Source organism: Schistocerca serialis, chromosome 11 (assembly GCF_023864345.2).
Source record: "Schistocerca serialis cubense isolate TAMUIC-IGC-003099 chromosome 11, iqSchSeri2.2, whole genome shotgun sequence".
Taxonomy (NCBI): Eukaryota; Metazoa; Arthropoda; class Insecta; order Orthoptera; family Acrididae; genus Schistocerca; species Schistocerca serialis.
Genome location: NC_064648.1, coordinates 152,759,418 through 152,771,466, shown reverse-complemented (window position 1 = coordinate 152,771,466; position 12,049 = coordinate 152,759,418).

Below are 12,049 nucleotides of genomic sequence, written 5' to 3'. Positions count from 1 at the left end.
CTTCGTCATCTGCAGAGCTAGTTGGCATATAAACTTGTACTACTGTAGTAGGTGTGGGCTTCGTATCTATCTTGGCCACAATAATGCGTTCACTATGCTGTTTGTAGTAGCTTACCCGCATTCCTATTTTCCTATTCATTATTAAACCTAATCCTGCATTACTCCTATTTGACTTTGTGTTTATAACCCTGTAGTCACCTGACCAGAAGTCTTGTTCCTCCTGCCACCGAACTTCACTAATTCCCACTATATCTAACTTTAACCTATCCATTTCCCTTTTTACATTTTCTAACCTACCTGCCCGATTAAGGGATCTGACATTCCACGCTCCGATCCATAGAACGCCAGTTTTCTTTCTCCTGATAACGACATCCTCTTGAGTAGTCTCCGCCCGGAGATCCGAGTGGGGGACTATTTTACCTCCGGAATATTTTACCCAGGAAGACGCCATCATCATTTAATCATACAGTAAAGCTGCATGCCCTCGGGAAATATTACGGCCGTAGTTTCCCCTTGCTTTCAGCCGTTCGCAGTACCAGCACAGCAAGGCCGTTTTGGTTATTGTTACAAGGCCAGATCAGTCAATCATCCAGCCTGTTGCCCCTGCAACTACTGAAAAGGCTGCTGCCCCTCTTCAGGAACCACACGTTTGTCTGGCCTCTCAACAGATACCCCTCCGTTGTGGTTGTACCTACGGTACGGCTATCTGTATCGCTGAGGCATGCAAGCCTCCCCACCAACGGCAAGGTCCATGGTTCATGGGGGGGGGGGGGGGGGGGGGGGGGGAGGCAATAACTGACATGCATAAATTCAAAACTGCAGTGAGTGACTGACTGCTACAGAATTGCCACTATAGCGTTGGTGAATTTTTATCTACATTGTAATTATGTGAAAAATTTACATAGTTTATACAATTAAGGCCAAAATAAGAAATGTGTACATGTAGATTTATCTGTGTATTATATGTGGTCTATTACATATATGTGTGTGTCTGTATAATGAATGCCAAAAGTATGAAATGTGTGCATATAAAATTTATTTGTGTATTTGTGAAATGTTATTTCCATATGTAAGAGTTATATTGCTATATACTGAAAACCATACAACAGTTTTTCTGGTAAACTTTATTGCAAATTACTTGACTTGTCCTATATCATTATGTACCCCTGTTCAGTGTATGATTCACAGGACCAATAAATATAGAATACAAATAATCAGATACTGAAACTGGAGTGGTAACTGTGTAAACCACTGCTGTGTAAATAGTAATTTGTTCCTTACTTGAGTGTGCACTCCTCACCTCATCCTGATGAGCAATAAAGGTCTCACTGAACTTAATCTGGAGTGCACTATACTGTTTCCTACACAGAACACTGAATGCAGCATGACCAGTAATGGGTTTTCACCGCCACACTGGTGGGCAAACAGCATCAGGGTCTGCTCTGGTTGTTGGCAGTCACCGTGTGAAATATAACATTATGGGAGTAAATAAGTTAAACGTGCTATTGTATTCTTTTATTTCTAAAATATGAAGATGTGTATCCAAATAGCATACCAAAATTTTTGGAGGTCTCTAAATGATTCACTAGAACAATGAAACAGCAAGGTAATATTTCATACCAAATACATGATTTTTATCCACTTTGAGTAAATATTCATCAATCCATTTTCACTAAAAATATATCTTATATCTCATTATGGTTCAATAAATTATACAGCTTCAGAAATTGTACATTATGATTTTTGAATTGATATACAGGAACACAAAATCTATTGCATATCAAAATTCAGCACTTTGATTTGACTTTTCATTAAATTACATGTGTAAATTAAACATTGAAACCACACAAATGCATAACTATATCCTTCAGGTATTTGAGAAAATAAATGGATGAAAAGGCAATTACTTACTGTACTGATAAAAATGGAAGTGATAGATATCATACAATCTTACAAGTTTTCTATTGAAGGAAAACAGGAGACAACAAACTGAAATTAAAGAGGTTCCACTGCACCCCTCACTATCTTGATTGTTGGCTGGTAATGGTCTGGGGTAGGGAGGGAAAGAGTGAGGGGAAACTGGAGAATGTGAGGTCATGTATAAAGCCCTGCAAATTTATTTTTCTATAATAGAAGTACCATTGCCCTTTATGGATTAGAATAATGATAGTCATTTATCTTGATATGTGTTAATTTGTTTTTGAACTTTTGCAGACTTGTAACTTTCTATAGAGTTAACACACACCTCTACAGACTTTTAGTTTTTTTTTTTTATATCTAACCACAATCACTGAAAGTTGCAAATGTGAAAAAAGTCAGATGTTTTAATCGAATATGTGTACCTTTTATTGTTTATATAGAATGAACCATTAATATGTGTGTTCATCACGTCGCTTACAGAATTGACCAAATACCCGCTTCCAACCCATCTGTTCTAAAATAGTCATCTGGAGGTTAAATAAGTTGTGTCAACATTTGCTCTCATAGAAGCTACCACTATCGGAACAGCTGATGACTTTCCAGGTAGTAATGAATTATTGGATGGTGCTCTATAGTAATGTACATATACCAGTATATGGATGCTCACCTTATCGGATTTTAGCTGTTTCTTGCCGATGCTGTGATTGATCTGTTTAGTCTGTAGAGGACCAAATAGGTAGCATAAAATGTCTGCTTCAAGTATATAATAAATGCATTATTTCCTTAACACATTCTGTAAACCATCATGTATAACTGTAGAGAGAATCTAAACATTGCCATTGTTTACGAGAAATAGCATTTGTTGTCAAGTACGCAGCTCGTACTAGGTAAAAGAAAAAAACAATAAACTGTTAAGCATAGTGCTATGATAAGGCCATTAATTTTTATTTCCTGGGATACATAAAGAGTCCAGTGCAGTTATAATGAAATATTGGTTTACCAAGAGCTGTTACTTACATTAGAAATAGATGTGTGAGCTAGCTTATGCTTTACGGGAAGTTAATTAATGCCTTTTCCAGTCTTCTCAGTTAATTATTAAACAACTTTTCAGAAGGAGCAGCCTTTGTTATACATTTCAGTGGTGATTCTTTGGCTACACACAGGTCAGATTTCTAACTTGTATATTAATAATGGTTTCTATGACCATACAAATGGATTTGTATCGTGCAAAAATTGCTTTAAATGATCATGAAAAAAAACCCTCCAAGGGCACCATAAAATTCTTTAAAAACTGTTCTTCCAGTGTTCATTATACCACAGTCAAATTGGAAAGAATACTTGTGTGTTGAACCTGAATAATGAAATGCAGTGTCCTCACACAAAAACTATATATGGATGTAAGAAGAATGGGTAAATCACTTGACTGAACAAGCTACAAGGCAGTTTGCTATGGAGTGCACAGCTCTCTCAGCAGGAAGAAACAAGAGCAAATTACACAAGCGGTGTTACGAAGAGTGTTGTCATAATCCTTTCACATTATTTCCACTTTCCTGCAAATTTAACTGAATCCAGTTCATGTCAACTTTCTTCTCATATGGCTGTAACTGTTCAGTTTGTGAAAATTGTACTAAAAATTTATGGCAAAACACTATGAAGCTTTTCTTACTCTAGTTTCTGGTTCGTAAAGTATTCTTGTAACAATTCTTACTGTGAGAGTCCATAAGAATTTGTTCTACGCCCTTCCGGTATCATGGTACATCTATAATTTGCACCACATAATGGAAAGTCACTGCAGATTTGATTCAGAAGTTCAAATGATGAGAGAGATATAAGGTATTTATTGTGCTACACAGTTTTGATTAAGAAATTGTCTCCAGAAAACACTTGTTTTTCTGCTTTCAGATGTATATATAATACTATTGCGAATGTATCTGTTATCCTGTAAATAATGATAAAATAGGATACTCTGCTGTCTGACAAGATGATCAGATGTAAAAAGACTACACTAACAGCTATGTTAAGTTAATTGTGGTCACGAAGACAGGCTACAGCTTACCTGACAGATGACAGTGAAAGCAAATAGCAGTTTCTGCTATCATCTGTAATGTAAATAGTAGTCTGTCTTCCTGCTGGGATAAAGCTATGTGTCATTTAAATTTGTTGTTGATGCTGTGATACATACAGGTTCTGCGTTTTGAAAATTCCAGTAACACTTCGAAGTAAAGTAAAGGAGACATTGGTACTTTGTGTTACTGACAGCTTGATGTCATCAGGTTCAGTAAACAGTTTAATTGAATATCTGAGACCAGCCCTTAATTGGAGGAAACCAGCTCTGACAGGTGAATTGTCAACCAACAAATAATTTTAATCTTATCAAAATTACTTAATCATATTTTTTTCACTTAATGGGATTGTATGCAGTTTTATTTCTAACACTTTGCTGTGTCATTTTCAACACTGTATTTACCTTTTTTCCTTACATTTCGTCTTCCTATCATTCTTTCTTCATTTGGAATCGGCTTGTCACTGATAAACTGTAACTGAATGCAAACCAGAACTCCTCATCAGTTGGCAACTCGGCAGTTCACATAGCCTGTGTGAGGATTTTCTAGGATATATTGCATGTCATGAGTTTCTGGTTAGGTTATCAAATGACTTTCAATTCAGGGCTACAAAATGTCATATCTGCCACAGTTATGCCACTGGTCACCCCAAAATCAGTTGTCGGCAGAGCGTCTCGTAGTCCTGTCGTCTAACGATGGCCACTTCTGACACTGCACGGAGTTACATGTATACGTCTCTCACCCTTTTGTAATCCCAACCTGCGCTCTAGCTCTACCGAGTTGAACCTATTTTTTTTTTTTAACACGAAAATTAAATTGAGCTGCACTTGCTGAGTGACCCACTCTATTTGTTGCCTATAATACAGCGGCAGCAACACTGCAGCAACAAGTGACAGATGGCAATGTACAAGCAATTTTAATGAAGCTGTACCACAATGTTCAGGTTGAAAGAAATGGTTTCTACGGTTTTTGATAATTGGGGTGCTGATGTGTAAAACAGCAGTCAGCTTATGAACCTATTGATAGGGCATGTTTAGCATAATTGTCTTCGCAGTTAAGTTTACTTTTTGTAAATCCACATTTAAGGTAATTAGATTTTTCTACATAAATATTCTTCACATCTCCTTTGTTTGCAAAGAATATTAATTCCACATTTATTGAAACCACAATAAGCCACTTCACTTGTTGGAAAGCAATGTGGCATCCATTTCTTTGCTAGATGTGATAGATGTGATGTCCAGTAAAATTTTGCTCCAACACTATGTCAAATATATCAACAATCTGCTTCCATCATTTCAGAACTTTATTATTCGTCAAAACCTATGAACTGAATGGAATTTTCTCTCGTACTGAATTAAATTAATTAACAATAATGGATGTTAAATAATTAATGATAACAACGTGTGTGTTTTTGACCGTGATAAATATTTTATTAACTGTGCCAGGTAAAACAAAGTATTTCTTTAGACAAATGCAGGGATATTTCCCCATCCCCTTTTTCGGTTCTGCCTTTGCTGTTAAGAGTGTGTGCTCTAGGCATGGTGTTTTGGGGCCAAAATATTATAAAAGCAAAGAGATTGGTGTGCCTGAGCGTTTGGTAATACTGTGCTGTATTAAGATATACTAACTTTCCATAAAACAAGTTTGTTACATGGAAAGTGTACTAAATAAAATTTGTAGTAGTTCTTTATCCTTTTAGGAAGAACATGTGTATCTTGAGAAGAGATTGCGAATCTTGGATACAAAGAAAAGCAATTGCCCAGCTACTCTAAACATGAAGTTAAGCAGTTAGTAAATAGACACAGGGATACCAAGGCAAAAGTGAGTATCCAGTCTGGGTTCTGCTTGGAGAAAATTTTAATGACCAGTTGACAGTATGCTTAAAAATTACTTGTTTTTAATGCTCTTAATTAAATAATTGATAAATTTATTTTGTCCTACAGGTTCTTGCAAGGCTACACAAGGATTTAGCATAGTCAATCCCACCAAATAGTTACTTGTATTAGTACTTAATTGTTTCCCAAGCAAGCACACACACACACACACACACACACACACACACACACACACACACACACACATGGTACCAAACATGTTGTGGCAAGTTGGTACATACGTCCTTCATACGTAAATGAAATAAAAAAAATTTGTACTCAATGGAAAGACATCTCACAGTCATTAAGTTGGCTCTAGATAGATTTGTTGATAAATTTTGCTGGGACACACATACTGGGTCAAATGAATATTACATTTTACTGCACTGAGAAAGCAATTTACAGCCAAATATATCAGACTTTGTACGGTACAAATAAAGTATTGTTTGATGAGACTAGACTGCAGAATTAGGTTGATGAGTGGGATAAGGAATTGAGCAATCACGTGATTCATTATAGACATTGTACGGGTGCCAATGGAGAAGTGAAACCATTACTTTTTTGCTGTCAGAGGTGTTGGCAAAGAGATCTTTTGAAGTATGTGGATAATTGTTAGACGCTACATACAAACCAACAACATATGATATTCCTTTATTTTTTATAGCTGTGAAGAGTAATGTGGACTATTTGGTTGTCTCTTTTTTTCATTTCGGTTCACAATGCAAGTTCCATCCATCAAGTGTTAGACATTTTCAAGGACTGGAACCAGGGATTGGAATCCGCTCTACTGGGTTACTGATTTACAGAGTCCATTGGAAACAGGCATGGGGAAGATGGTTGGAAAAAAATGTAATCTTTATGACATTTCTAGATATATGGCAAGAAACTGCAGAATCGTCAACAGAGGGAGGATTTAGAGATCATATAGGAGAGTTGCAAATGCATGAGGTTTTTCAGAGAAACTAGCATGTGTGGCCATACTTTAAACAACAGTGGCTATTGGTATGTGAAAGATGGGTGGAAGTGTTTGAAGACAAGGGCAGGTCTGTAACGACTGACACCACAAATTGGGTTGAAGCTATGAACAAGATTATAAAACATTTTTTCCTAATACACAATACAGACAAGACTTTAACATGGGTTACTAAGGTTAGAGTAAACCAGTTTCTTCCAAGCCTAATTAGAAAGTCCTGTCTGCTGCAGGAATTCTGCCATCAAATCATATAACAAAAATGTTCCACTGTTTTGGCATAAAAAAAAATGAACAAGTCTGTGAAACAGGTCACGCAGCGACATGCCTCAGCAAAAGTTGTGTTAACTGTAAGATCACTGATAAGGAGATCAGATAGTTCATTTTGTGTGGAGAGTGCATTGTCCAAAAACTGTAATTATTTTGTTAACTTAGATATCCCAGATTCCACATGTGAAGATTTTCAGTGATATAAATACCCATACAAGCATTTCTGTGCAACCTTAATTTTTTATCCAGAGTGGAGTTTTGATAAAACGCCAGAAACCTATAAGAACAGCCCCATATTCTGTCTTGATGAAATGTATGGGGTAGGCTTCAGAAGTGGCTGTACAGTAATTTGATATGAAGGCAGAAGCAGTGATGAAGTAGTTGAGGAGGCTGTTGAAGCAGCTGAGGAGGCTGTCGAGGTTGAGGAGGCTGTCGAGGTCGAGGAGGCTGTCGAAGCCACAAATATAGATGGTCTCGTTGAAACCCCGAATATTCCTTTGCAGCAAGGGAGTTGTGTAAACAGATTTACAATCTACAACTGCAGCAACAGTGAAACATTACAAAAAGTTCTTGAATCACTCAGAAACTTGGTGCAAGATTTACAATTAGCAAACTCTGAAGTTGGCAGTCTCCTGTTAGCAGTGCCATCAAGTTCCAAGAATAAGATCCCAAAACCCATACAGGACCTGGCTTCAAACACATCATAACTTTCCATTTTAAGGGTAAGAAATGAAAGTTTATTTGTATTTTAGATAACTCTAAGTCTATGTAAAATACAAATAACCTCCATCATTTCTGATCCTTGAGATGGAATGCTATGAGGTCTTTATGTTGGGCTCTGATTTTAAACTTTGTTGCACATTTGAATTTCAAAGTAGAAGTAGATAAAATAATATAAAAAGGATAGTTGCTAATCTCCATAAAGTGGAGATGCTCAGTTGCAGAAAGGCCCAACAAAAACTGTCGGGAAGTTAGCTTTTGGCCAACAGGGTTCTTTGTCAAAAATAGACACCACACGTGCACGACCACAGTCTCTGGTAGCTGGAGCTGAGGCTCCATCTGTGGTTCATTTTTGTGTGTGTGTATTTTGTCCACTTTTGAATAGGGCCTTGTTGGCCAAAAGCTAACGTTCCGACGGTCTTTTTGTTGTGCCTTTCCGCTACTCAGCATCTTCACTATAGGGCGAGTAGCAACTATGCTTTTCTTAATATTGTTACATTCCATACTGGATTTTCCATTGTTCAGTAGATAAAATAGATTTTCTGACGAATTAGACAAGTCGTACTGAGATGTCATACGACTGATGCTGGAACGATTTTGTACTTCTTTTTGCAAGTAAGAATGTACTAGCTCTCACTTGCTTCCATACATTTCTAGTGATTTACACTTGAAACAGAGAAAAAGATAAAGACTGCCCTGTAATTGGACATGTGAGATTGCCCAATATCACACTTTCAGAAGGATACAGTGCTTCCTAGATACGAAATCTGGTCAGCAATGTCATTGGGGACCAAATGAAGTAAGTATTCAGTTTTTCAATTGCTTTGAAAGCTTAATGTGTATCAGTTACCTACATATTGGATAGGTACCTCCTTGGTTCTAATGTTCTTATTGACTTTGCAGAGTTACTGCAGATACCACACAGAAGCAAATACTGTTAATGGAATGCCAGTAATGTTTATTAGATTCATTTCTAAATAAGTTCTCGGCATTGCAGCTGGTGAGCAGTGTCACCAAGCACCGAAAGAAGAGTATTCAATTTTGGAATTGTGCTCTGAAAACTTCATGTGTATCAGTTATCTTAACGCAGCATAACTCAATTACTTTGTTTTAATGTTGTTAATTTGTTTGTTAGGTTCAGTTATGATGATCTCTGGGCAGTCAATCCATGGGAAAATTCACACCAGGTTGAATCAAGACTGTTCTATTCCAGAGATAGCTTGGAAGATTGATAGTATTGCTGAAGAAATATCATCCATATAGTTTTTCATATGTTTATCAAATTGCCATTTCTAGTAGCACATAAATGTTTGCAACTTGATTGTAATTTGTGAACAAAGTCTCTCGGCAATCCAATAATTCATTGTTCTGAGAAGTATACATCGTCAGCTGGGTAAAGGAAATGCAAATCAGGGTCAATACAACTACCTTATTGACTTCCCACAGAAAAATATTTTCCTCTACTGCTACTTAAAAATTCACATGTGTGAGAAAGGTTTACTAACAGAACCTAGCATAAACATCTCCCTTATTTGTATTTTAGATGGCTCTTATTGTTTGACCCTTCAAATGGAATGCTATGACCTCCTTAATAGTTAATTACCCATGAAAGCACAAATATATGAACATTACAATGAGAGGGGTCTTAATGCCAGGCCCTGTAAAATTAACGGCATCTTAGTTAATATTATTTGTGGGAATTTAATGTTAGAGCTGTGGGGAGTGCACAAACTTCAGGGTTCACTAACTGAAAATCTTGAACACAGTTGCTGAGTGATTCGAGTACATTTTGTAATGTTTAACTGTTGCTGCAGTTGTATGTGAGATTATAAACCTGTTTAACAACTCCCTCACTTCAGATTGCTGCAAATAAATGGTTCAGGTTTCAATGTGGTGCTCAATATTCGTTTCCTCAAATGTATCCTCATTGTTACTGTCTTCATGTGAAATTACTGTAGAACCACTTCGGAAGCCAACCCCGTACATCTCACCGGGACAGATTTAAGTGCTATTCCTTCAGGTTTCTGGTATTTTATCAAAATCCCACTCTGGATGCAAAATAAAGATTCCACAGAAATGCTTGCATGGGCAATTATATATTTGAAAATCTTCACAATTGCAGTTTGGTAGAGCAAAGCTAACAACATTATTACAGAATGAGATTTTCACTCTGCAGCGGAGTGTGTGCTAATATGAAACCTCCTGGCAGATTAAAACTGTGTGCCCGACCGAGACTCGAACTCGGGACCTTTGCCTTTCGCGGGCAGGTGCTCTACCATCTGAGCTACCGAAGCACGACTCACACACGGTACTCACAGCTTTACTTCTGCCAGTACCTCGTCCCGTACCTTCCAAACTTGACAGAAGCTCTCCTGCGGACCTTGCAGAACTAGCACTCCTGAAAGAAAGGATATAGCGGAGACATGGCTTAGCCATAGCCTGGGGGATGTTTCCAGAATGAGATTTTCACTCTGCAGCGGAGTGTGCGCTGATATGAAACTTCCTGGCAGATTAAAACTGTGTGCCCGACCGAGACTCGAACTTGGGACCTTTGCCTTTCGCGGGCAAGTGCTCTACCATCTGAGCTACCGAAGCACGACTCACGCCCGGTACTCACCGCTTTACTTCTGCCAGTATCTCGTCTCCTACCTTCCAAACTTGACAGAAGCTCTCCTGCGGACCTTGCACAACTAGCACTCATGAAAGAAAGGATATAGCGGAGACATGGCTTAGCCACAGCCTGGGGGATGTTTCCAGAATGAGATTTTCACTCTGCAGCAGAGTGTGCGCTGATATGAAACTTCCTGGCAGATTAAAACTGTGTGCCCGACCGAGGCTCGAACTCGGGACCTTTGCCTTTCGCGGGCAAGTGCTCTACCATCTGAGCTACCGAAGCATGACTTACGCCCGGTACTCACAGCTTTACTTCTGCCAGTATCTCGTCTCCTACCTTCCAAACTTTACAGAACTCTCCTGCGAAACTTGCAGAACTAGCACTCCTGAAAGAAGGGATATTACGGAGACATGGCTTAGCCACAGGCTGGGGGATGTTTCCAGAATGAGATTTTCACTCTGCAGCGGAGTAATACATTAGATGGGATTCCAATCCTTGTTCCAGTCCTTCAAAATACCTTGCACTTCATGAATGGATATTGAATTTTCAACTTGAGTGAATAAAAAACAATGACCAAATAGCCCACATTACTCTACACAGCTTTAAAAAATAAATGCATATCATATGTTATTGTTGTTTTGTATGTCGCATATAACAAACAACTATCCCCATATTCCTTCAAAAGATCTCTTTGCCAACAGCAAAGAAAGTAAGGGTTTTACTCCTCCATTGGCATCCATACCATGTCTGTAATAAATCATGTGACTGACTGATTCCTTGTCTCACTCATCAACCTGATTCTGCACTCTAGTATCATCAAACAATGCTTTATTTGGACATTAATGAGTCCAATATATGTGACTACTAATTGTTTTATTCGGCTGGGTAAAATGTAGTATTCACTGTTTTTTTCAGCAGGGTAAAATGTAGTAATCATTGCTGTGTGCCTATTATGCTTACATGAACAGTTTGCTTAGACATTGTGTGATTTTCTGGGGAAATACAGGTATGGCAAAATAAGCTTTCAAACTTCAAAAAAGGGCTATTAGAATAATGAAAGGGGTTCCCTGCAGAGTGTCATGCAGGGAAATATTTAAAGAATTTAAAATAAAGGCTCTTCGTAGCTTATACATCTAAGAATGTGCTTGCTTTCTGAAAACTCATCATGAACTTTCAACATTAAATAATCAGGTTCATAACTATGAAACAAGGAACAGCGATGATTTTCACAGACACACCCAAAAAGGAGCACTCTACCAAAAAAGCGTAAACTACCAGCCCAAAATACTTTTTAGTGCATTGCTTGCTACAATAAAGAAAATTAAAGAATTTCATAAATTCAAGGTAGATCTTAATTTTTACTAACACATAGTTTTTATAACATGGAAGAATATTTGATTATGAAAAAGTAATATTTATAGATAATGATATAAAATATTTGTATTTATTATCCAAGTTTTTGAAACAAATTAAATATAAGAAACTATATTGTAATTGACTGCATCCATACAATGTATATTGTTAAAGGATGAATAAAGAGATTGATTGATTTGACAATGTATGTGTGTCCTAATGACACTATTATCAACAACTCTATCTAGAGCCAATGTATTGGCTA